The 24464-nt window shown below is 44.5% G+C and overlaps 1 protein-coding gene across 4 annotated transcripts in view; it reads left to right on the forward strand.

The window, feature by feature from the left end:
* The window catches only part of MFHAS1 (malignant fibrous histiocytoma amplified sequence 1), a 286744-nt gene that overhangs the window by 37371 nt on the left and 224909 nt on the right, over nucleotides 1-24464 (forward strand). The window lies entirely within an intron of this gene.

Consider the following 24464-nt stretch of genomic DNA (forward strand, 5'->3'; position numbering starts at 1 on the left):
TAGATAGAAAGCTAGAGCACGTTTACAGTCGAGGGTATGCAGAGTCTGTTCCCCGGAGTTGGAGTGGGGCCTGGGACAGAAAATAGGTAGTATGATGGATTGATTAATATGAAACTCCGAAACTACCTTAGGTAAGAATTTAGGGTGAGTGCGGAGTACTGCCCGGTCCTGCAGGAGTTTAGTGTAAGGCGGATAGGTAACTAGGGCCTGTAACTCACTAACCCTGAGAGCTGAAGTGATAGCCAAAAGAAATATCACTTTCCATGTGAGATATTTAAGGTCACAGGCGTGAAGAGGTTTGAAGGGTGGTTTCATAAGGCGACCAAGAACTAGATTAAGGTCCCAAGATGGGGCCGGAGGACGTAAAGGTGGCTTCAAATGGAGAAAGCCTTTAAGAAAGCGTGTTAAAAGGGGTTGTACTGAAATAGGGACACCCCCGATACGTTTATGGAAGGCGGCTACCGCACTGACATGCATTCTAATGGAAGAGGTCTTTAGACCTGATTCTGACAAATGCCAAAGATAGTCCAAAAATTTAGGAATTGGACAGGAAAGGGGATCAAGGGACTGAGAAGTGCACCATGATGTGTACCTTTTCCATTTATAGGAGTAAGATTTTCTTGTGGAAGGCTTTCGTGAAGCGATGAGGACACGAGAAACTGAATCCGATAGGTTAAGTGGTTGAAGGACTAACCTTTCAACATCCATGCCGTCAGGGACAAGGCTTGGAGATTGGGATGGAGGAGGCATCCATCGTTTTGAGTGATCAGATGCGGGTCCTTTCCCAGGGGAATGTATCTGCGGATGGAGAGATCCTGGAGTATGGGAAACCACACTTGGCGTGGCCAGTGCGGTGCTATCAGGATCATGGTTCCCTTGTCCTGATGTAGCTTCACAAGAGTCTTCGACAGGAGGAAGTGGAGGGAATGCATAAAACAAACCGGTTGTCCACGGGAGGGAGAATGCATCCCTGGGCCGAGAGTGCTGAGTCCGAATGAGGGAGCAGTAATTGGCCACTTTGTGGTTCTGAGGGGACGCAAAGAGGTCTATGTGGGGATAACCCCATTTCTGGAAAAGAGAGGTCGCTACCAAGGGATTGAGTGACCACTCGTGTGGTTGGAAGACACGGCTCAGCCGGTCTGCCAAGATTTTTCTACTCCTGGCAAGTAGGTGGCCCTGAGGTACATGGAACGGGAGAGGGCTTCTGCCCAAATCTGTGTAGTTTCCTGACAGAGAAGGAAGGAGCCTGTGCCTCCCTGCTTGTTGATGTACCACATGGCCACCTGGTTGTCCGTCTGAATCAAGATTATGTGATTTGATAGGCAATCTTGAAAAGCCCGGAGAGCGTATCAGATTGCTCGAAGCTCCAGGAAATTTATCTGGTGTTTGGCTTCCTCTAGAGACCAGAATCCTTGAGTTTGTAGACTGTTTACATGGGCTCCCCAACCGACGTTGGAAGCGTCGGTGGTGAGAATTATTTGAGGATCTGGTGGGTGAAAGGGCAAGCCCTGTAGGACGTTGGACTGATTTTTCCACCAGGCAAGAGACAGACGGAGTGCATCGGTGATGCGAACAATGGTCGACAGAGGCTGAGTGGCTTGGATCCATTGTGATTTCAGAGTCCATTGCATGACTCTCATGGCCAGACGGGCCATTGGAGTCACATAAACTGAGGAGGCCATGTGTCCCAGCAGAATGAGAAATTGGTGAGCTGTTGCTGTGGGTTGAGACTGCAACTGGCAAACTAGGGACACAAGGGTTTGAACACGTTGATGAGGAAGGAAGGCTTTTGCCTGTAAAGTGTCCAAGTCTGCTCCAATGAAGGATAAGGTTTGAGATGGGAGTAAGTAGGATGTCTCGTAGTTGACAAGAAATCCTAGAGAAATTAGGGTTCGGATTGTCAGGGTCAGGGAAGACCGAGCGATTTGCTGGGTTGTGGCCCTGATCAACCAATCGTCCAAGTAGGTCCGGATGTTAGGCCAAATGGGAGCACTCTGTATTGATAGTGGTTTTGGCCTACTAGAAATCGGAGGTATTTGCGATGAGACTGAGTTATTGCAATGTGGGTATAAGCGTCTTTGAGGTCTAGAGAGCAGAGCCAGTCCTCTCTTTGCAGCAGAGGGAGAAGTGAGCCCAGGGTTACCATCTTGAACTTCTCTCTGTGAAGGTACTTGTTGAGGGCCCGTAGGTCCAGGATTGGTCGAAGTCCTCCTGACCTTTTTGGTATCAGAAAGTACCTGGAATAGAACCCTAGTCCCTGTTGCGAAAGAGGAACGGGTTCTATAGCGTTGGACTGGAGAAGAAGGGAAACATCCTGCTCTAGAAGAACAGAGTGGTCGGTAAGTCTCCACGCTTGCAGAGGTGGAGAGTCCGAAGGAAGAGTTAGGAAGTTTAGATGGTAACCCTGTGCAATTATCGCTAGCACCCATTGATCTGTGGTGATGCGATGCCATTTTTCTGTAAAGTGGCTTAGTCGACCTCCTACTGGTATGTTTGGTAGAGGGATTAGGCATCTGCTCTCTAAGTGAAAGTCAAAACCCCGACGCAGGGCCTGGTGGCGGAGCTGTTGTGGGCTTTTGCTTTCGAGGTTGGCGAGGCTGAGGCTTTTGATACGGCCTCGTTGACCTAGACTTGGTGTGTGGGGGATAATACTTCCGTGGACGGAAGAAGGACTTTTTAGGTTCCCTCTTAAATGGTTGTTTAGAAGGGAAGTCAGAAGGAATCTATGAGAGCTGTTTAAGTGTCTCGTGATGATCCTTTAATTCAGCAACTATTTGGTGAATTTGCTCACCAAACAAATTATCCCCTAAACAGGGCAGGTCAGAGAGCCTGTCCTGAACCTCCGGGCAAAGGTCAGAAGACTTAAGCCAAGCCCAGCGTCTTGCTGAGATGGCTGTAGCAGACAGTCTAGTGGAAGCATCGAAGATGTCATAAGATGTTCTTATCTCATGCTTTCCAGCTTCAAATCCTTTAAGTACGAGGGTTTGAAGGTGTTGTTGGAATTGTTCTGGTAAGGTATCTGAAAATTCTTGTATCTGCTTAAAGATGACCCTGTTGTATTGGGTCATATATAGCTGATAAGAAGCTATCCTGGAAATGAGCATGGCCCCTTGGTATACTCTTCTGCCTATACTATCTAAGAATTTGCTTTCCTTAGTAGGAGGTATGGATGAGTATGGCTTCATTCTTTTAGCTTTCTTTTGAGCTGACTCTACCACAACAGAGTGGTGGTCTAGCTGTGGTTTTTGAAAGCCAGGTGCTGACTGTACAAGGTAAGTAGAGTCAGCTTTTTTGTTTACTGGAGCAACCAATCCAGGAGTTTCCCAATTCTTTTTTAGAAGATCCAGAAAAACCTGATGAATTGGAATGGAAGTGATGACTTTTGGGGCATCCAAAAATTGGAGCAACTCCATCATTTGGTGCCTATCATCTTGCTCCGATTGAAGTTGAAAAGGGACTAATTCCGACATTTCCTTCACAAAATTGGTGAAAGAGAGGTCCTCGGGGGGAGAACGCTTTCTGCTTTCAGCAGGAGAAGGTGGTGAAGGTAAATCATCGGTATCTGTGGAAGTATCATCACCCCAGGTGTCATAAGGGTCAGGTTGCTGACCTGTAGGAGCACAAGGGGGTTGGATACCTGAAGGTCCCGGTTGAGGCTCCGAGAAACCCGAAGGAACCACCGGGGGCATCGAAAATACCTTTGGGAAGTATCGGTGCCTGCATCGATGGAGCCGATGTGCGTATCGCCCCGGAGGAATGTATCGGTGGCGAGGGACGACACGGCATCGATGGAACTACTCCCGAAGGAGGAATTCGATACGGTGTTTCTGCACCAGATGAAGTTGGCATCGGAGAGCGCACCGGTGCTGTCGGTGACCCGGGTATCACCGGTGGAAGGGCGGTCATGAGCGCTTCCATCCGGGCGAGCAGCGGTGCCAGTGCTGCTGGAATCAGGTCGGTGCCGGGGTCGGTGCCGAAGGAGTCTGGAACCGTTGCATCGCTTTGTCAATGGTCTCCTGGACCAGCCAGTCCAGTTCTTCCCGGAGACCTGGGGTAACAATACCCGGCTCCGCGGAAGAGGGAGGCTGAGCCGGAGGGACCACCGTCACTGGTGGAATCGCGGATCCCAAACCCCGATGGGGAGAGGGTTGCCTCGGTGTCTCAGAAACAGAGGTGGACGGTGCCACTTCTGATCGAGACTTCTTCGGTGGCGGTTCGGACGGTACCGAGGTTGATGACTTTGATTCCTCGACAGTCCGAGACTTGCGATGTCGATGACTATGCTTTTCCCTCCGATCACCATGATCCGCGGGGGAAGGGACGGGAGTCTATGGTCGTGGAGACGTCTATGGCAGATTGTCACTGGGAGGTTGCCGACGATGGAAGGACTTCGGTGCCGGTTCCGAGGACGTCGATGTGATGGACGGCGTCGGAGTGTGAGCATGGAACAGGAGTCCCATCTTCTCCATTCTGGCTTTGCGACCTTTTGGTGTCATAAGGGCACATTTGGTGCAAGTCAGGACATCATGCTCACTCCCTAAACATAATACACAGACTCTGTGAGGGTCTGTGATAGACATGGTGCGCGTACAATCTGGGCACCGACGGAACCCAGACGCCATTGACCAAAAATTTAGCCGCGGGACGGTCGACGGTCAGCAGGCCGCGAAGGCCGAACTCGACGGTAATCGGCGAAAAACGGCAAAAAACTTACCGAAACACCGCGAGCTAAATTTAGATAGAGGGGGGACCCCTGTGGGGCGAATTCTACTTCAAAGAAGTTAGAGAAGAATTTCCTGTCAGGAATGTGGTAAGAGCTCCTTAACCGCATGGCTACTGCTGCGCGGAAAAAAGACTGAAGGGGGACCCCTGCTGGCTGCAGGGTTGGTGCCATGCTGGGCATGCCCAGTAGGGGCCAGTCAAAGTTCCAGAAACTTTGACAGAAGTTTTCCGTGGTTGGGCTCCTTCCTCGATGTCACCCATTTGTGAGGACAACCATCCTGCTTGTCCTGTGAGAATGGCGTATACCACATACTCAGAATTGCATGTGGTGCTGGATTTACGAATCACTTTATATCTGGTACATGAATCAATCCATCCAGACCCATCAATACTATTTTGACTATGTGAGCAATGGCCACTTGCTAAGTTCTGTGCGAAGACGTGTGGATGTGCATGAATACGTTTATCCCTGATATTAACGCCATGGGTGGTGACGATGAGAGGAGGATCTTTGAAAATATCATGGAGTGCTAAAACTTGCCAATGTTGGCGAATCAATGATGTAATAATGGTGGTAGCTACTGACTGCTTCAAAACACAGACAAGTTGTGGATCTTGTTTAACTGGTTTGTATTGTAACAGGGCCTGTCTATCTGAATATTTGACCTGCTTGTAAGCTTGTTTAATTACAGATTTTGGGTACCCACGTTCCAAAAATCTGTCACGTAATGTCAAAGCTTGTGTTTCAAAGTCTGTCATGATAGAACATCGGTGCAGTCATGTTGACTGCACCAATTGTTGCACATTGTGTTCAAAATGGGCATATATTTTCTGATTTAAAGTGGACTGTCATAGATCATGTACAACTATCGCCAAGAGGCGGCAATCGGGGAGCCTTACTTAATAGGCGTGAAGCATACTGGATTTTTACATTACATATGCAAGCTCCGCAAGGTTTAAATGAGGAACTCGATTGGGGTTCGTTGATTTGAGGAATACGTATTGACGTTCCAGAAACATGGTTTTGGATTGGAAGCACAGCAATTCTGCATCAAGGTTTAAAGCTAGCCAGTATAGATCAGCGTTCAGTTGAGCAGAGTCTTTGACTCGCATAGAAGGCTGCGAGCCGATTTAAACTTGGACTAACTATTGTGTATACTCTTTAAGCACAAGAGATGAGTTGAATAAATACATAAACAAGGTGATGTAGACTGGGGTGGGCAAACTTTTTGTGCTGGGGTCACATTACAAGTTATCGACCACAACGAGGGGGGGGGGGGGGTTCCTCCCTTGCAACGCCGATAACCAGACTCCCAACACTTGTTGCAAGCATTTCAGTACCCAGTAGACTTAAACACTATGGGGGTAATTTTCAAAAGGAGTTATGCACATAAATGTAACTGCTATTGTAGCAATTTTCAAAAGCCATTTACTTGAGTAAAGTGCACTTATGTGACTAAATTCAATTGTCAAATCAATGGTATATATTGTAGCAATTTTCAAAGGCCCATTTACTCGAATAAAATGCATGTATTTGAGTAAAACCCAGTTTTACACGAGTAAATGCTTTTAAAAATCAGGCCCTATCATTTTAGTACCCAAGTAGCCCCTTCAGTTATGGATCCCAGCTTCTAACAAAGCTTCAAAGGCAAGACCTTCAACCCAAGAGCTAAAAGGCGCTTTCCCAGCTAGCAGACTACTTCACCTCTGTCACAAGTTCACAACATAGACTCTCACCAAATAAGAATAAAATTGCCATAAAGTTTAAAACAGAAAGGTGCAGACAAAAAATTAAGCTGGAAATCACTTCAAGCCAGTGCAATAATGCAAAAATAGAAATATCACCTTTCCTCATAAAACAAAATCAAAAAATATAAAATCAATCATATTTAAATATTTCAAAATAGATAAAGAATAGAACATATAATAATTGAGAAGAATAAAGATAAAGGTTAAACATTTCCTTAAAATCAATTAAATACATTAAAACAGCAGGCATACATGTTAAACCCCTAATAATTAAAACCAATAAGGATACAATTTTCCACTCTCCATACCTATGAACTTTGGATTTCCAGTCACCCTGAGATTAAGGTGGATTAGTGGAGGGGCGGTAGAGGGAACATACACTTTCTCCTCTCTCTCTCTCTCATATTCACTACACTCACTCTCTCTTCTCACTACCCTTTTTCCTCCTTCCCTTCCATTCACCCCCTTTCCTCCTTCCCTTCCATTCACCCCCTTTCCTCCCCTCTCACTTAGTCATTCACCCTCAAACTCAATCCCCTCACTCCCACTCAACCTCTTCCCTTCCCTTCCATCATTCATCCCTCACTCCCTTCTCTGTCATTCACCCCTTCCATTCACTCCCTTTCCTCCTCTGTCACTCACCCACCCACTCAGTCCCCTTCCCTTCCCTCATTTTTACCCCCTTCCCTTTTAGTCAGGCTCCCCCTACTCACTCTCTTCGCTCTGTCAGGCTCTCTTCCCTCTCGGTCATTCTCCCCTTTCACTCCCTTCTCTTCCCTCAGTCATTCTCCCCTTTCACTCCCTTCTCTTCCCTCAGTCACTCCATCTTCACTCCTTTTCTTCCCTTCCTCTCCTCATACCCCTTCCTACCATGTGGCTAACCCTAACTGCCGGCATTATTGTGATAGTCTTCCTGCCACCTGGGTGATGGAAGCTCAGCCAGCAGGTTAACTTGGCCCACCACCGTGCAGGGCCTGTTCTTATTGTTGTGGGGATAAGTATCCCACCAGGGCATCTCTCCACCATTCTGCTCTTCTACCTGCTGGCGGGGGTAGGAACCCTGTCTGCGCATCATCCATCATGTCACCAGTACACCCGTTTCGGTACAGCCCCTCGTTGGCTGTTTGATGCGGGATCTCCTCCAACTAATGCCCCCTCTTCGGCCACCGGTAACCTCCTGGGACCTCAACGTTGTCTTGGCAAGACTGATGTGGCCTCCCTTTGAGCCTCTGCAGTTCTGTGACCTGAAGGTCCTCCCCTGGAATGTCATATTCCTGGTGGCGATCACTTCCACTCGCATGGTGACTAAAGAAATCACTTTCTCTCTTTCGCTCGCATATTTCTCAAGCAAACTTTCCATGCGGTCACCATAGTCCAGTTTATTTTCTCTGTTTATCTAGTTCTCATCTCATCCATTCTGAGATGATTTGTATTGAATTATTTTATAAGGTTTATGTTATGTTATGATCGGTTTCAATGTTAATATTCCACCTCTGTTCTTTGTATCGCCCTGAGCGAACGTTATTGTTACATTGTAAACCGTTGTGATATGCATATTTTACAGGAACATTGGCATAGAAAAGCAAAAAAATAAATAAAATAAATGGTCAGTGAGCTTCATGCCTTGCTTATGTTCGCACTGTACACAAAGTTCTACCATGAACGTGTGGTCCTGCGTACGCATCCTAAGTTCCTGCCCAAGGTGGTGACTGTTTTCCATATCAATCATTTAATTGTTTTAGCCACCACCTTTCCGAGGCCGCATTCCCACCCTGGGGAACATGCTATCCACATCCTGGACTGTAAACGGGCGTTAGCCTTCTACCTAGTTTGCCTGGCGAGCCACAGACTCTCCACCCAGCTCTTCATCTCTCTTGACCCCAACAGGCTGGGTGCAGCAGTGGGTAAACAAACCCTCCTGAACTGGCTGGTGGATTGCATTGCCTCCTGCTATGCACAAGCAGGTCTTAAACTACCCAGCAGATTGAAGGCCCACCCGGTGTGGGCCATGGTAGCATCGATGGCTAATTTCCGTGCAGTCCCCATGGCAGATATTTGCTAGGTTACAACCTGGAGTTCTCTCCACACGTTCGCAGCTCACTACTGCCTTGACACAGGGATAGCAGTCGGGGCAGTGTCATTGGGCAGTCCGTCCTGTGCAACCTATCCCAGACCTGAACCCAACTCTCTCTACTCGTGCTCCTTCTGGAACCAGACCACCCCCTGTTTTTCCCACAGCGCCGCAGTTGTGTTGTGCCCGTTGGCACCTTGTTCTGCTGCTGTTGGTCTCTCTTGTTGAAAAGGAACAGTCTGGAAAAATGAGAAAAATTGTTAGAAAAAAACTGAAAGGAGCAGCTACAAAGGTAAAAAGTGTGCAAGAGGCGTGGTCATTGTTTAAAAAAAAACAAACCATCCTAGAAGCACAGTCCGGATGTATTCCACACATTAAGAAAGGTGGAAAGAAGGCAAAACTATTACCGGCATGGTTAAAAGGGGAGGTGAAAGAAGCTATTTTAGCCAAAAGATCTTCATTCAAAAATTGGAAGAAGGATCCAACAGAAGAAAATAGGACAATGCATAAGCGCTGGCAAGTTAAATTTAAGACATTGATAAGACAGGCTAAGAGAGAATTTGAAAAGAAGTTGGCCGTAGAGGCAAAAACTCACAGTAAAAACTTTTTAAAATATATCCGAAGCAGAAAGCCTGTGAGGGAGTCATTTGGACCGTTAGATGATCGAGGGGTTAAAGGGGCACTTAGAAAAGATAAGGCCATCACGGAAAGATTAAATGATTTCTTTGCTTCGGTGTTTACTGAAGAGGATGTTGTGGAGGTACCTGTAATGGAGAAGGTTTTCATGGGTAATGATTCCGATGGTCTGAATCAAATCACGGTGAACCTAGAAGATGTGGTAGGCCTGATTGACAAACTGAAGAGTAGTAAATCACCTGGACTGGATGGTATACACCCCAGAGTTCTGAAGGAAATAAAAAATGAAATTTCAGACCTATTAGTAAAAATGTGTAACCTATCATTAAAATCATCCATTGTACCTGAAGACTGGAGGATAGCAAATGTAACCACAATATTTAAAAAGGGCTCCAGGAGTGATCCGGGAAACTACAGACCGGTTAGCCTGACTTCAGTGCCAGGAAAAATAGTGGAAAGTGTTCTAAACATCAGTATCACAGAACATATAGAAAGACATGGTTTAATGGAACAAAGTCAGCATGGCTTTACCCAAGGCAAGTCTTGCCTCACAAATCTGCTTCACTTTTTTGAAGGAGTTAATAAACATTTGGATAAAGGTGAACCTGTAGATGTATACTTGGATTTTCAGAAGGTGTTTGACAAAGTTCCTCATGAGAGGCTTCTAGGAAAAGTAAAAAGTCATGGGATAGGTGGCGATGTCCTTTCGTGGATTGCAAACTGGCTAAAAGACAGGAAACAGAGAGTAGGATTAAATGGACAATTTTCTCAGTGGAAGGAAGTGGGCAGTGGAGTGCCTCAGGGTTCTGTATTGGGACCCGTACTTTTCAATATATTTATAAATGATCTGGAAAGAAATACGATGAGTGAGATAATCAGATTTGCAGATGATACAAAATAGTTCAGAGTAGTTAAATCACAAGCAGATTGAGATAAATTGCAGGAAGACCTTGTGAGACTGGAAAATTGGGCATCGAAATGGCAGATGAAATTTAATGTGGATAAGTGCAAGGTGATGCATATAGGGAAAAATAACCCATGCTATAATTACACAATGTTAAGTTCCATATTAGGTGCTACCACCCAAGAAAGAGATCTAGGCGTCATAGTGGATAACACATTGAAATCTTCGGTTCAGTGTGCTGCAGCAGTCAAAAAAGCAAACAGAATGTTGGGAATTATTAGAAAGGGAATGGTGAATAAAACGGAAAATGTCATAATGCCTCTGTATCGCTCCATGGTTAGACCGCACCTTGAATATTGTGTACAATTCTGGTCGCATCTCAAAAAAGATATAATTGCAATGAAGAAGGTACAGAGAAGGGCGACCAAAATAAGGGGAATGGAACAGCTCCCCTATGAGGAAAGACTAAAGAGGTTAGGACTTTTCAGCGTGGAGAAGAGACGGCTGAGGGGGGGATATGATAGAGGTGTTTAAAATCATGAGAGGTCTAGAACGGGTAGATGTGAATCTGTTATTTACTCTTTCAGATAATAGAAAGACTAGGGGACACTCAATGAAGTTAGCATGTGGCACATTTAAAACGAGTCGGAGAAAGTTCTTTCACTCAACGCACAATTAAACTCTGGAATTTGTTGCCAGAGGATGTGGTTGGTGCAATTACTACTGCTCTGTTTAAAAAAGGATTGGATAAGTTCTTGGCAAAGTCCCTTACCTGCTATTAATTAAGTTGACTTAGAAAATAGCCACTGCTATTACTAGCAACAGTTACATGGAATAGACTTAGTTTTTGGGTACTTGCTAGGTTCTTATGGCCTGGATTGGCCACTGTTGGAAACAGGATGCTGGGCTTGGTGGACCCTTGGTCTGACCCAGCATGGCATGTTCTTATGGAGCTCTGTACTCACCCACATGTGAGGACTACCATCCTGCTTGTCTTTAGAGAAAGCGCAGTTGCTTACCTGTATCAGGTATTCTCCTAGGATAGCAGTATGTTAGTCCTCAGGAATTCCGCCCGCCTCCCCATGATGTTGGGTTCACCTTCGGTTTGTTTTATTTTTTTTGCTCATTTCTCTTGCTATGTTACAAGAGTGAAGTGGGACCTCGCATAGATGTGCAAATAGTAGGCTGGGCATGCTCAGTCTTCTGGCCAAAATTTCTTGAAACTTTGACAAAAGATTTCCGTGCCAGGCTCCATCACATGATGTCACCCACATGTGAGGACTAACATCCTGCTGTCCTAGGAGAACACCTGTTACAGGTAAGCAACTGCGCTATCTCTTATTTACACATTCCACTCCACTCAGGATTTTTTAAACCTCTATCGTATCCTGGCTGCCTAGTTGAAGAGCTCTAACCTGTTTAATGTTTCTTTATAAGGCAGCTGTTTTATCCCCTTTTATCTTTTTTGATGTGAGGCGACCAGAATTTTACCTATTACTCAAGGTATGGTCACATGATGGATTGATACAGAGGCATTATGATATTCTTTGTTCCTTTCCAAATAATTCCTAACATTCTATTTGCATTTTTGTTTGCTGTCTCACACTGAACTGAGGATTTGAAAGTGGTGTTCACAATGGTTCCATGGTCCTTTTCCAGGTGATTTATAATATGGAACCCAGAATTGTGTACTTGTAATTGGGATTATTTTCCCTATGTGTATCATTTTGCACTTGGCAACATTAAACTTCATCTGCCATTTAAATGCTCACTCCCTCAGTCTCACAAGGTCCTCATGCAACTTCTCACAACCTGCTTGAATTTTAACAACTTTTAATTTGCCATCTGCAAATGTGATCATCTCATTTGTACCCTTCTCATTTATGAATGTTATACTCTGGTCCATTACAAATCCCTAGGACACTCCACCTCTCTCCATTGAGAAAACTGACCTTTTAGTCCTACCTTCTGTTTTCTGTCTTTTAACCAGTTATCACTATACAATAGGACACAGCCTCCTATCCCATGACTCTTTAATTTCCTGAGGAGTCTCTCATTAGGGACTCTGTCAAATGCCTTCTGAAAGTCTGGATACGCTATATTAACCAACTTAACCTTATCTACATGATGATTAACACCTTAAAAAAAATCTAATAGATTGATAAGACAAGACTTCCCTATAAGTCCATGTTGGTTTTTCCCCATTAGGTCATGTCTATTCATATGGCTAGTATTTTTGTTTTTAAGCATAGCTTTTACTTGCAAAGTCCTATTTTTTTAAATCATGAATCCGGGTCTACTTGCCCAGTGGTGGTGGTTTATAAGAAATCTGTCGACAAGCTCTTTCTAGTGCCTGTTATCACAGCTGCAAATTTGGCTCTTGACAAACTGTTTGATAGTGTATATTGTATGCAAAGAATATACAGATGAGATGTACTTTATGAATTTTACTCTACAAGTAAGCTTTAATGTGTAGTTTAAATTACAGAATAAAAGGCTAAAACACAAAGACTGGTGGCACCTTATGGACTAACAGATTTATTTAGCCATGAGCTTTCAAGGACCAAATACCACTTCATCAGGATAAAGGCTAACACTCAACAATCCAAAGGACATTGGCTGTGTTCACATCTGTATATTGACATGTATTTATTTATCACTGACATTTATAAAAGTACCCCTCCAGCAAGGGTTCTGCCTAGTCCTATGGTCTTACATGAGGAAAGCTGAGATACTAGTGGCAGAGAGTGGAACAGATTTAGCATTGATATCACTCCTTCCTCTCCTCTCGGATATTAAATCAATCAAGTTCCTATCATCTCTCCCAGAGAGTCCTAGGAAGCCATAACTGAGCTTAATACTGAAATATTCTAATCCTACAACAGAGTTAATACAGTTTGTATATGATAGCTTCTTGTCTTTATACCAGTGACTTAATTTTTTTAGAGAATATCTCCTTATAAAATAGAGAAACTGGGAGCCAATTTACAATTAAGTTCATGTCACACATAGGTTCATTTTCAGTTGTAAGTTGTAAATGAGAAATTGAATACCATTTATTTGCTTTTCTATTTGTTCCTCTGTGGGAAATTTTCAGTACAACAAAGGATGAATTTAAACATTACTGCAAAAAAACAAAATCAGATTTCTGATTTGATTTTTTTTTTTTTTTTATTCCTGAAGAGAAGCAAATGCTATAGTATTTTGAAAGCTGCTCCTTGTTAAGTGTGCTCATGTTTTATTAATCTTAAGTAAAAGTGGTACTGCTTTATTGGTTAACTCCAGAAATATGTGCTAGCCATCACCCAAAATAAAAAGAACTCGAGTGGTGTTGAAAGAAAAATTTTGAAAACAAGGCATTTGGGAACTGAATGCCTCAGGGGATTTGTGCAGAGATGCAGAGCCTTTAACCTTTTGCATGTTCATATCCAGTTCTTGTTGCCTGTTTGGTAGCCTATGAAATAAATTTGTGGTTTCATTCCAATTGACAAGTATCCATATCATTAAAAAGCACAATAAAACTAGCACTACTTACTCCTGGGGGAATTCTGTGCAAAAAACTTTAAAATTCTGCACACAAAAACTTAAAATTCTGCAAACTTTATATTGGTCAAAATAACACAATTTACATGACAGTCTTTAAGTAATTACATTTTAAATTAATACAGAAAAAAGTTATTACTTAAAGATGCAGAATTTTTTAAATATTTTGAGCAGAATTTCCCTAGAAATTCACTGTAAGTGTCCCTTCCACTTGCTCTCCCTACTCTCCTGGCCACTTTGCCCTCTCAGGCCCCAACTCTTCCACCTGCCAGTATCTCTCTCCCCTCCACCTCTTGGCTCAACCCCTTCTACTCTATTGCCACTCCCAGAGTTTAACCCCATTCTCAGTACTGCCCCTCACACATGCTCCCTCTGTCCCTCCCTCTCTCTAGTGCAGCGGTTCTCAACCGGTGTGTCGCCAAGAACATGCAGGTGTGTCTCTACACTTCCCGGTCCTCCGCTGACCCAGCTGCTCCCCCTACCCAAGTGAAATAGGTCCTCCGCCCGGACTTAAAATGCTGATAGCCCGGGCGGAATGCGCAGGACAGCTGGAGTCAGCGGCATCGGCATGCTCTTCTTCCCGCGCCCCAGAAGAGGAAGTGGTGAGCAGCAAGTGCGTGTAAGGGAAGAAGATACCATGCTAGTGCGCTCAGTATTGGCCCGAAGAAAAGGAGAGATGCTGTCTGAAGAATGTGCAGCGCGGCTTGGAGTAAAATGAGGAACATCAACCCTCATGGCCAATGGGACTCCTTTCTCTGCGAGGGCTGAAAATGAAGGCGGTTACTGCTGCCTTTAGGGTTGGGAGGAGGCTGCTGCTAGTCGGGGGTGGGGAGGGGGGGAACAGTGAGTGAATGAGCAAGCATGTGTATTTGAGATCCTGTGTGTGTGAGTGAGTATGTATGTGAATGATTGAGAGCCTGTATTTGTGAGAGAGCATGAATGTAAGTTTGTGATTGAAAACCTGTTTGTGTGATTGAGATCCTTTGTGTGTGAGAGAGATCATGTGTTGTATGTATGATTAAGAGCCTGTGTGTATAAGAGAGAGAGCATGTGTCTGTGAGTGATTGAGAGCTGGTTTAGGTGAGGGAGCATGTGAGTATGTGATTGAGAGCCTGTGTGTAAATGAGAGAAAGAGAGAGCATGTGTCTCTGTGTGATTGAGAGCTGGTTTAGGTGAGATAGTATGTGTGTAAATGAGAGAAAGAGAGCATGTTTGTAAGCATGTGGATGAGTCTGTGTGTGAGAGAAAAAGACAGCATGTATGTGTGTGATTGAAAGCCTGTGTGTGTAAGCGTGAAAAGATAGACAGCATGTGTGTAAATGTGTAATTAAGAGCCTATATAAGAGAGAGAGAAAAGGCATGTGTATACGTGAGCGATCGAGAGCCAGTGTGAGAGAAGAGAAAGTTGCAAGCAAACCATCCCTCCTCTTACTAATTCAAAACAATCTCAGGGCACCTGGATATCAAACGATACCAGGTATGCAGAGCAAAATTTTTTTGTTTCCTTATTTTTCATTACTGGATCTTTGTGTCTGCTATTTTGAAATATTTTATTGATATCTAGAAATTTTTGATATGAGTTTTTAATTATTGGATATTCCATTCATTAGCTGTTTTGAAATAATCTGATGTTTTTGTTAGTATGGTTTTTACTGCTATTGATTTTATATTTCTTGATTTGTTTTATAAGGACTGGTGATTTTTCTTTTTTTTCCTTTGTTACACTGTATACAGAGACTCTGGCTTGTTGCAGTTTCCAATTCAGTTTTTGTCTGCATGCTTCTAGTTATGCGTTTTGGTCTCTTTATTCTTTGTTAGGTGAGGGTCAGCACATGTGATTCAGGTGAGGTTTTCTGCTAGCAAGTAGTTTCTGTGTAGCGCTCTATAGCAGCCTGGCTTTGGTCCGTTTTCCTAATAGGAGGTTTTTTGATGTCTTAAGGCCTGGTGTAATATTTTCAGTGTTGCCTTTTCTTAGGTAAGGTGTTTACTGTTTTAAGTGCTGGAAATTGGTGCTGTTTTGGTGTGGGCTGTTTACTATTTATGCAATTTCTGTTCAGACAGAATACGTATCTTTCCCTTGTGTCATTCTTAACAATAAAAATAATACCTGGCCTTTATTTTTTATTTCCGCCATGAATTGTAATGAGCAGTGTGTCACACATGTGGGTGTAGTCTGTCAGGTGTGTCACGATGGGAAAAAGGTTGAGAACCACTGCTCTAGTGCACATACACGCTCCCTCACTCTCTCGCACACACACATCCCCTCATACAGGGTCCCTCTCTCTTGCATACACACCTACACAAGCTCCCTTTCTTTCTCACGCATACACTCTCTCGCACACACACATCCCCTCATACAGAGTCCCTCTCTCTTGCATACACACCTACACAAACTCCCTTTCTCTCTCACGCATACACTCTCCCACAGGCTATCTGTCTCTCTCATGCACACCTTCACACATGCACAATCCCTAAACACAGTCTAGCACTCTCACATACACACAATCCCTTTTTCATACACACCAGCACCCAATGTCTCACACACATACACACTCCTTCACAATCTCCTCATATAGGCTCCCTCTCTCTGGCACACACAAGCACACCCTCGCTCTCTATTGGCACTTTTTCAGAATTGTTAAGGAGCGAATTACTTGTTTTGATTTTTTTTTCCCCCATTAATACTGAGGTTACTATTATATCTTGGCATAATGCTGTTTCTAAAATGGCTGACAACATTGCTGCATTTAAAAATGTTCAGCCATCCACTATTAAGAAACCCTGCTGGCTTTTTGCCAGTCTGAGACACAAGGAGAACTTTACGTTGCCTTGAAAGAGCTTGGCGTCAGACTCTCTTCCCTGAATTGTCATGTAGCTAGAAAATACAACTTTCTTTTTGTAATGAGCAAGGTAATGATGCCAAGTGTTTATTTTTTCTTGTCAGATCAATGTGCTGGCAATAGGTCAAAAGAGCGGTTTCGCATTGTACAAAGATTAAGAAGAGATGATTTCGCTTCATCTAATCATCTGACTCTCTGTTTTGTTATGTTTATAGATTTTCTGATAACTAAAATTTCTAATCTAACTGCAAAATTTACACACACATTCTGTTTTCTTACTCCTCCTGAAAAATGTGAAGAATTCTGGTGGTCTTCTGAGGTCGTTGATTCTTCTGATGTGTGTTCAGTTATATCTAAAATCGGCACTTCTTTTTGGCTATTAAATATGTGATGCCACCATTTTTAGAGTCCTTATACTCTCTAGCCCCCTCATTAGCTAAGCTAATAAATCTTTCTTTAACCAAGCATGTAGTTCCCTTGAAAAAAAAAAGTAGTTGGATCTCTCTTGAAAAAATCTAACCTTGATTCTAAGGACTCTAATTATAGACCCGTTTCTTCTCTTTCATATGTTGCCAAGCTGTTTTTGGTTTTATAGCAACTATCAAATTTCCTTGGTAAGCTTCCCATGCTGGATCCATTTCAGTTTGGATTCCAGAAGACACTTGGCAGACGCTCATCCCGACAAGGCTGAGCTGAGGGGGATGGGTATGTGAAGGAGTATACAGAAAGCTCCCTCAGACCATCTTAAGAGAATGGGCACAGCAATCTCTCTCAGTCCTTCTTAAGATACAGATCCACAGGGAATCCTAGATGAAGAGAGGAGCCCATCACCAGAGTATAAGAACTGAGGGCCTAGAAGGATTAAGTGGGCCCTGGGAAGCAGGGAGAGGCCCACCATGCACGAGGACCTGTTATATTTAATGGACTGAGTAATACTTGAATTTAAGCTGAGCTGTGTTATTTGTTTTGAATCCTGAAGTTAAGGTGTGTTGCATTAGTTGTTTTAAGTTTGTTTTCCACTTAAATAACCTGTATTTAAGGCACAGCCAGAATCTGCCTCCTCTTTTCTCTGGCTGTTTCCAAGCCTCTACCGCTTGAGATAAAAACAAGCTGTTAAAACACAAATCTCCTGCATCAATCCCACAATATTAATTTAAAATAAATCTTATCAAATCCTAAGCAGCATATCACTGTCCCTCCTCCCCTCCCCCCTTGTCTGTATCTCTCAATGGTTAGACTGCACCTTGAATACTGTGTGCAGTTCTGGTCGCCGCATCTCGAAAAAGATGCAGTTGCACTGGAGAAAGTTCAGAGAAGGCTGACCAAAATGATAAAGGGCATGGGCACTGTGAAGAAAGGCTAAAGAGATTTGGTCTGTTCAGCTTGGATAAGAGACGCTGAGGGGGGGGTATGATAGAGATCTACAAAATTGTGAAAAGACTTGAACGGGTAAATGTGAAATTGTTATTTACTCTTTTGGATAATACAAGGATTAGGGGGCACTCCATGAAGTTAGCAAGTAGCACATTTAAAACAAATCAGAAAATTCTTTTTCACTCAATACACAATTAAGCTCTGGAATTCATTGCCAGAGGGTGTGGTTAAGGCAGCTAGTGTAGCTGGGTTTATAAAAAGTTGAATAAGTTCTCGAAGTCCATAAACTGCTATTAATCAATAGGGAATAGCTACTGCTTGTTGCTGGCATTTAGTAGCATGGGATCTATTTAATGTTTGGGTACTTGCCAGGTACTTGTGACTTGGAACAGAGGCAGTGGTCCATCTCCTACGTACGTTTCAAGAGGTGGCTGAGGATACTGCTGGCGCAAGAAGAGACGGAGGGACCAACGACTATCATGCGTTTCCTGGGCATAGAAGTGGATTCGGTAAAGATGATATCCAGGCTTCCAGTAGACAAATTGCAAAAGCTGTAAGACCTGTTGGCGAACGCTGCAAGGGTTAAGAAGATGACACTGAAGGAAGTACAATTGATTCTGGGAGCCTTTAATTTCGCCTGCAGAGTGATCCCAATGGGAAGAGCCTTCTTACGGAGGTTAGCAGCTGCCACGGCGGTCGGGCGCCGGCCACATCACTTTATAAGAATCTCCAAGCATATACGGGAGGATTTCGCCATCTGGTCCTCCTTCCTGAACAACAACGGCATATCCGTCTGGCAGGAGCCCCCGGTGTCAAATTGCAAATTAGACATTCACTCCGATGCTTCAGGAGGCTGGGGGTTTGGTCTTTATTGCCAAGGAGCATGGTCCGCAGCACCGTGGCCGAACGAATGGGTACAAGAAGGAATATCAAAAAATATTACGGAGAGATCACGTAATGTGGTAGCCGAGAGGACACGCTTCTCTCTGGCTCCAGACCCACCCCCTCCATCGCACCCCATCAGACCGCGAAGTTGCTTTTTAGCTACCAGTCGCACATCTTCGGGGACAGGGCGTATGTTCGTGAGCACGGTTCGGGGTAAAATGCGGCCATCGATGCCGGGAAAGTCCAACGAAAAAGAAAAATCATCGGCACCCGAATCCAAGATGGCGGCCGCAGTGGACGATGAGTCTCCCTCCCCCCTTGTGCCACCTACCATCGAGGAGATTAAGATAGCGGTTCGGGAGGCCTTGGAGGACAAGTTAGCACAAATAATGAATCAGCTGGGGGAGGTTAGAGATTCGCTGGCGGCAATCCCCCCATGCTTAGATATAGCAGAGGCTCGGATCTCGGAGCTTGAGGACACCACGGGGATAATGAAAGCTAAAATGGCAGACGGGGACAAGAGTTTACAGGCCCTAAACTCAAAGTAGATGAATTGGAAAATAGGACACGCCGCGATAATGTATGCTTCCTGGGATTCCCAGAGACTGTGGAAGAGCGATCCCTGTGCTCTCTCTTGGAAACTTGGCTCCCAGAGGTACTTGATCTGCCTCACTTGCAGGGGAAGCTTGTGGTGGAGCGTGCCCATAGATTGGGAGCGAGACCAGCACCGGCGGGGCGTCTTCAGCTGATTATCGCAAAAATCTTAAACTCAGCTCATAAGGCTGAGCTCTGGAGGGCATCCCGGTTGAGGAAGGATTTACAGTATCAATCACACCCCATCAGTCTTCCAAGATTTTTCAGCATCGGTGTCAGAGGCCAGGCGGGGATTTTCACCTCTCTGCTCCACCTTGCACAACCGAGGCATCAAGTTTGCTCTCATGTTCCCGGCACGTCTGAGAATCTGGAGTGGAGACAAGGTTCATACCTTTGATACTGTGGAATTGGCTCGGGCGTTCCTGGACTCCTAAAGTGTGTTTTTTTTTTCTCCTCCAAAAACCCATTGTTTCAAAGGGACTACAGCTGGGAACTGGTGGGAGGCAAGCATTGTCTACAGCCGTATAACAGACTGGTTATAACTTCTGGGAATACTCCCTAAGGTTTTGCAGGCTTTTCCCCTTGAGGCTTTGTCTTTTTTTCCTTATTCCTGGATATTTTTGTTGCAGCACTCCCAAGAATTCACATTGGAAATTGGTACTTTCTGGGAACTCACATAATGCTCGCTCTGTGTAGAGGCTTTTCTGGGATGGGGAATGGAACATGCGGTGGGGGAAATCTTTTTTTTCTCTTTGGATATCTACCTTGATGTATTCTATGGTTAGGACTTAATATCCTATTTAGGGACGTACTGTTGTTTTTTATTTTTTTTACTGTTCCCTGCATTTGAGGGGAAAGTATTTTCTGGGACTGTTTCTAGAACATACAGATGTACATTATGATGTTGGGGCCCCAGGTTTTTTTTAAGGGGCCTAGTTCATTTTTGGAAAAATTTTCTAGCTGGATTTATGTATATGGCTACATTATATGCTCTGATTTTTTTACGTGATTCCCTGAGTTTGGGTTTTTTAAATTTATTTTTCCTGCATGTAACAGGACTTCAGCGATGCATATCAATTCATGTTCTCTGTTTCGATACCCACTGCTCAGGGAAGGGGGTGGGGTGCGGTCATGGACACATCTAAACGTGATCGCTTTGCTTCCACTATGGAAGCGCGGTGGGGTGGATTGAGAGAGGAAGGTGAGGGGGACAGTCTAGTAGACTTGGGAGGGTGGTGGGGAGGTGAGGTTGAGGGGGAAGGGTTGGGGTAATGGGGATGGGGGAAGGGGGGGGATGGGCACACCAGAGGCATCACACAAAAATGTGAGTAAGTTCATTCAAGTAGCAGCAGTAGAAACACTTGGTATAATCCACCCTATTTTAGATTCGGTCTTCACAGAGGGGGTAGGGGTTGGGGGGGGGGGGGGGGCCTTCCACCAAGCCATTTCTGGCACTCAAGCATTCTTCGATGACCTTTTGAACTATGAGTAATCACACACGGATTGTTTCTTGGAATGTCTGCAGGATACATTCCCCAGTCAAGCGCTCTAAAATACTTTCCATGTTGAAGAAAAAAATGGCTTTGGTGGCCTTTTTACAGGAGACTCATCTCTCTGCGGCCGAACATGCTAAATTGTGCCGCGATTGGGTGGGGGAGGTGAGGTCTGCGGGTGTTGCCATTTTAATTCACAAGAAACTCCCTATTAAAATCATGAAAGAAATAGCAGACCCTCAGGGCCGCTATATAATTTTGGTATCTGAATTATATGGTCGGACAGTTGTACTATGCTATGTATATGCCCCTAACTCTTACAATCCCACCTTCTTCGGTACTCCATTCTCACTTGATTCCCTATCTTAACGAGGTTCTGGTAATTGGGGGAGACTTTAATACTATCCGTGATGCCACACTGGATGCTTCCAAGTCAGTCACCCGGGAGAGGGGTATGGGCAGTGGTCCTCAGCTGTTGGAAAATTCTCTTCACTTGTTAGATGTATGGCAACTGCTGCATCCAATGGACCGGGACTTTACACATCTGTCCCGGGAACATGCATCATTTTCTCGGATTTATTATTTTCTGATTAGTGATCATGCGTTCCCTCTAGTAAGTGATGCACAAATTGACCACATTGTGATCTCGGATCATGCTCCCATTTGGGTGGATTTCCATTTTTCAGTCAGATTCCCAACGGCGAAAATATGGCACTATCCTTACTTTTTGGCTAATGATATGAAGTTTCGCGATTATTTGCGGTCTAAATGGGCGGATTATGCCTCTTTTAATCAGGCCCATATCTCTCAACCTGCATTATTTTGGAACACTGCTAAGGTAGTGCTCAGGGGGAGATATAATTTCCTATGTATCACACCGTAAACGGGTAATGGATTGGCACATTTTGGCGTTGACTAGGCAATTACAGAGGGCCCAGGTCCAATTGGCAGTGGGAGGAGGTGTAGACACGCGGGATAGGTATCGTTCTCTACAGGCGGCCCTCAATTCCCTTTTACATCAGCGGGCGATGAAGAGTTTATTCTACTACCAGTTTCATCTTTATCAATAAAGTAACAAAACTGGGCGTATGATAGCTAATTTGATCTGGTCCTCCTGGTCTACCCAGTTTATTCCAGCGCTTAGGATGATGCCCACTGAAGTGGCTCGAATGACCTCTGATATTCTGCGGGGATTTTGGGACTTCTATTCAACCTTGTACACTTCTGAGGGGGGGACGGAGGAGGTTAGTGCCCACTATTGTTCCAAACTTCCCCTTTCCCATTTAACCCAGGCCCAACTGGGTTAAACGGGAAAGGGGAAGTTTGGAACAATATTTAATCAGATACTTAATCAGCCAGTTTTGGAGGAGGAGGTACGCAAGGTTATAGGGGGCCTGCATAATTTTAAGGCTCCTGGGCCAGATGGATATACTGCGGAATTTTTCAAAACTCTGGTGGACCAGATAGCATGCCCCTTGACTGCAGGATTTTCAGAGTGGATATAGTGTGGTTCCTTTCCCATTAATGACAATCTAGCCTTAATTACACTCATACCTAAACCGGGCAAGGACCCTCTCATGCCAGAATCTTATCGTCCGATTTCCCTGCTAAATTTAGTTCACAAAATATTAGCTAAACTGTTGGCGGACTGTTTGGCTTCTATCTTGCCTTCACTAGTGGGTGATCATCAAGTTGGTTTTGTACGCCAGAGATATGCTTTGACTAATATCCGCCGAATTCTCACTGCTCAGACGATATGTCGGCAGATGGATGATCCCCACTTGGTTATCAGTTTTGATGCTGAAAAAGCATTCATTCGAGTGAAATGGCGTTACTTGTTCTTTATTTTGGAAAAGATGGGGTTTGATGGTCTCTTTTTGCAGGCAGTACGTTTATTGAAATCCAATCCCCGGGCGGCGATATTTGTTAATGGCGTGCAATCGGAACCCTTTACGGTGGCCAGGGGCACCAGACAAGGCTGCCCATTATCACCTTTATTGTTTATATTGCAATTAGAACCTCTTTTATTAGCTATTCATCATAATCATGAAATACGGGGGTACGTTTTGGGGAACGCATCTTTAAAGGTGTGGCTTTCGCGGACGACTTGGTTTTTATAACTGATCCCTTCTTGTCTTTGCCCTCTTTACTGAATACAATTTAGGAATTTGGTACTTTCTCAGGGTTACGTTTGAATGACTCTAAATCCTCAGTCTTGGCTTATCCTTCTAATCTGCCGACTACCTGGCCGGGAGTCTTCCCACTGAGGTGGGCCACTGACTCTACATTATCTGGGAATCCACCTCCCAGTAGATCCTGACCGACTTTACCAGGCTAATATTCCTCAGATGTTGAAGACTACCATAGATTACCCCTCTCCTTAAGTAGGTGGGTTAATTTATTTAAAATGACGGCACTGCCCCGGTGGCCCTATCTTTTACAAAATCTCCCGGTCATCCTGAAACAGGCAGATCTACGACGACTTGAGGGGGCGTTTCGGCAGTTTCTGTGGAGAGGAGGGAAGTCGCGTCTTCCCTTGGCCTGGTTGAAGGCGAGGTGGGGTAGGGGTGGCTTGTGCATACCGGATTTGGTGACTTATAATTTAGCCTGCAATCTCCGGATTATATGAGATTGGTTGCTGGACACCTCTGCTCATACCCCGTTATATGCTGACAAGGCTCTAATGGCTCCGGTGGCTCCCGCTTATGCTGTTCAGTCAGGCGCAACCCCTCTCCCATCTTTTATTGTACACACCACAATGGTCAGCCCGCTACAACGGGCGTGGAGGCGGCTAATGCAACTTTTAAAGTTACCAGCCTTTTGTGCCTACTTTCTCCCAGTAGTGGGGAATCCTGATTTTACCCCGGGATCTCAATCTTCTTACTTTAAAAATTTGGGAGGCTAGGGGTATAACTTATTTAGGTCATTTATTGACAGGTACAGGGGACGCGATATCTTTTCAGGATTTTCAGGTGACTTATGGTTTTAGACTTACACATACATTCCCCTATATCCAAATTACATATTATATAACGAGCACTTCCTGACCGGGCTAAGGATCCATCAGGGTTTCATACTCTAGATGGGGTTTTTTTGTTTTGAGAGGGCCAAAGCCCTGTCCTTGTCAATATGTTATAAGCGCTTACAGAAACATGTTGAAGTGGATATGTGTGCCATTTTGGAAAGCCACTGGAACAGGGATGGTGACTTTGTCATTACACAAAATATTTTGAGGACATGCTTTCGGCGTATTTCCAGGATCTCAGCCAATATATATTACAGGGAGTTACAGTTTAAGTTTCTTAGTCGGGCCTATGTGTCACCACAAGTGGCCTTTCAATTAACCATAGCATCTTCAGCTGGTTGCTTATGGTGTGGGCACGCATGTGGAATGTTATCCCATGTATTCTGGACGTGCCCCATTATACAACGGTTTTGGCGCAAAGTGGCTGAGTACATGGCCGATTTGATAGATGCTGCTTTCCCAGTCACCCCGCTCTGGCTGTTATTCGGGTGCATTTCACCGATTCGGATACGAGATCCTGGGGCATGTATGCTTTTGCGTAAAGCTTGTCTTGTGTGGGAAAAAATGATCCTTTTGGGCCTGGAGAAACTGTCTCCATAAAATGATGACCATGGAGTCAATGGCTTCC

The sequence above is a fragment of the Rhinatrema bivittatum genome, chromosome 1, assembly GCF_901001135.1.
Source record: "Rhinatrema bivittatum chromosome 1, aRhiBiv1.1, whole genome shotgun sequence".
Lineage (NCBI taxonomy): Eukaryota > Metazoa > Chordata > Amphibia > Gymnophiona > Rhinatrematidae > Rhinatrema > Rhinatrema bivittatum.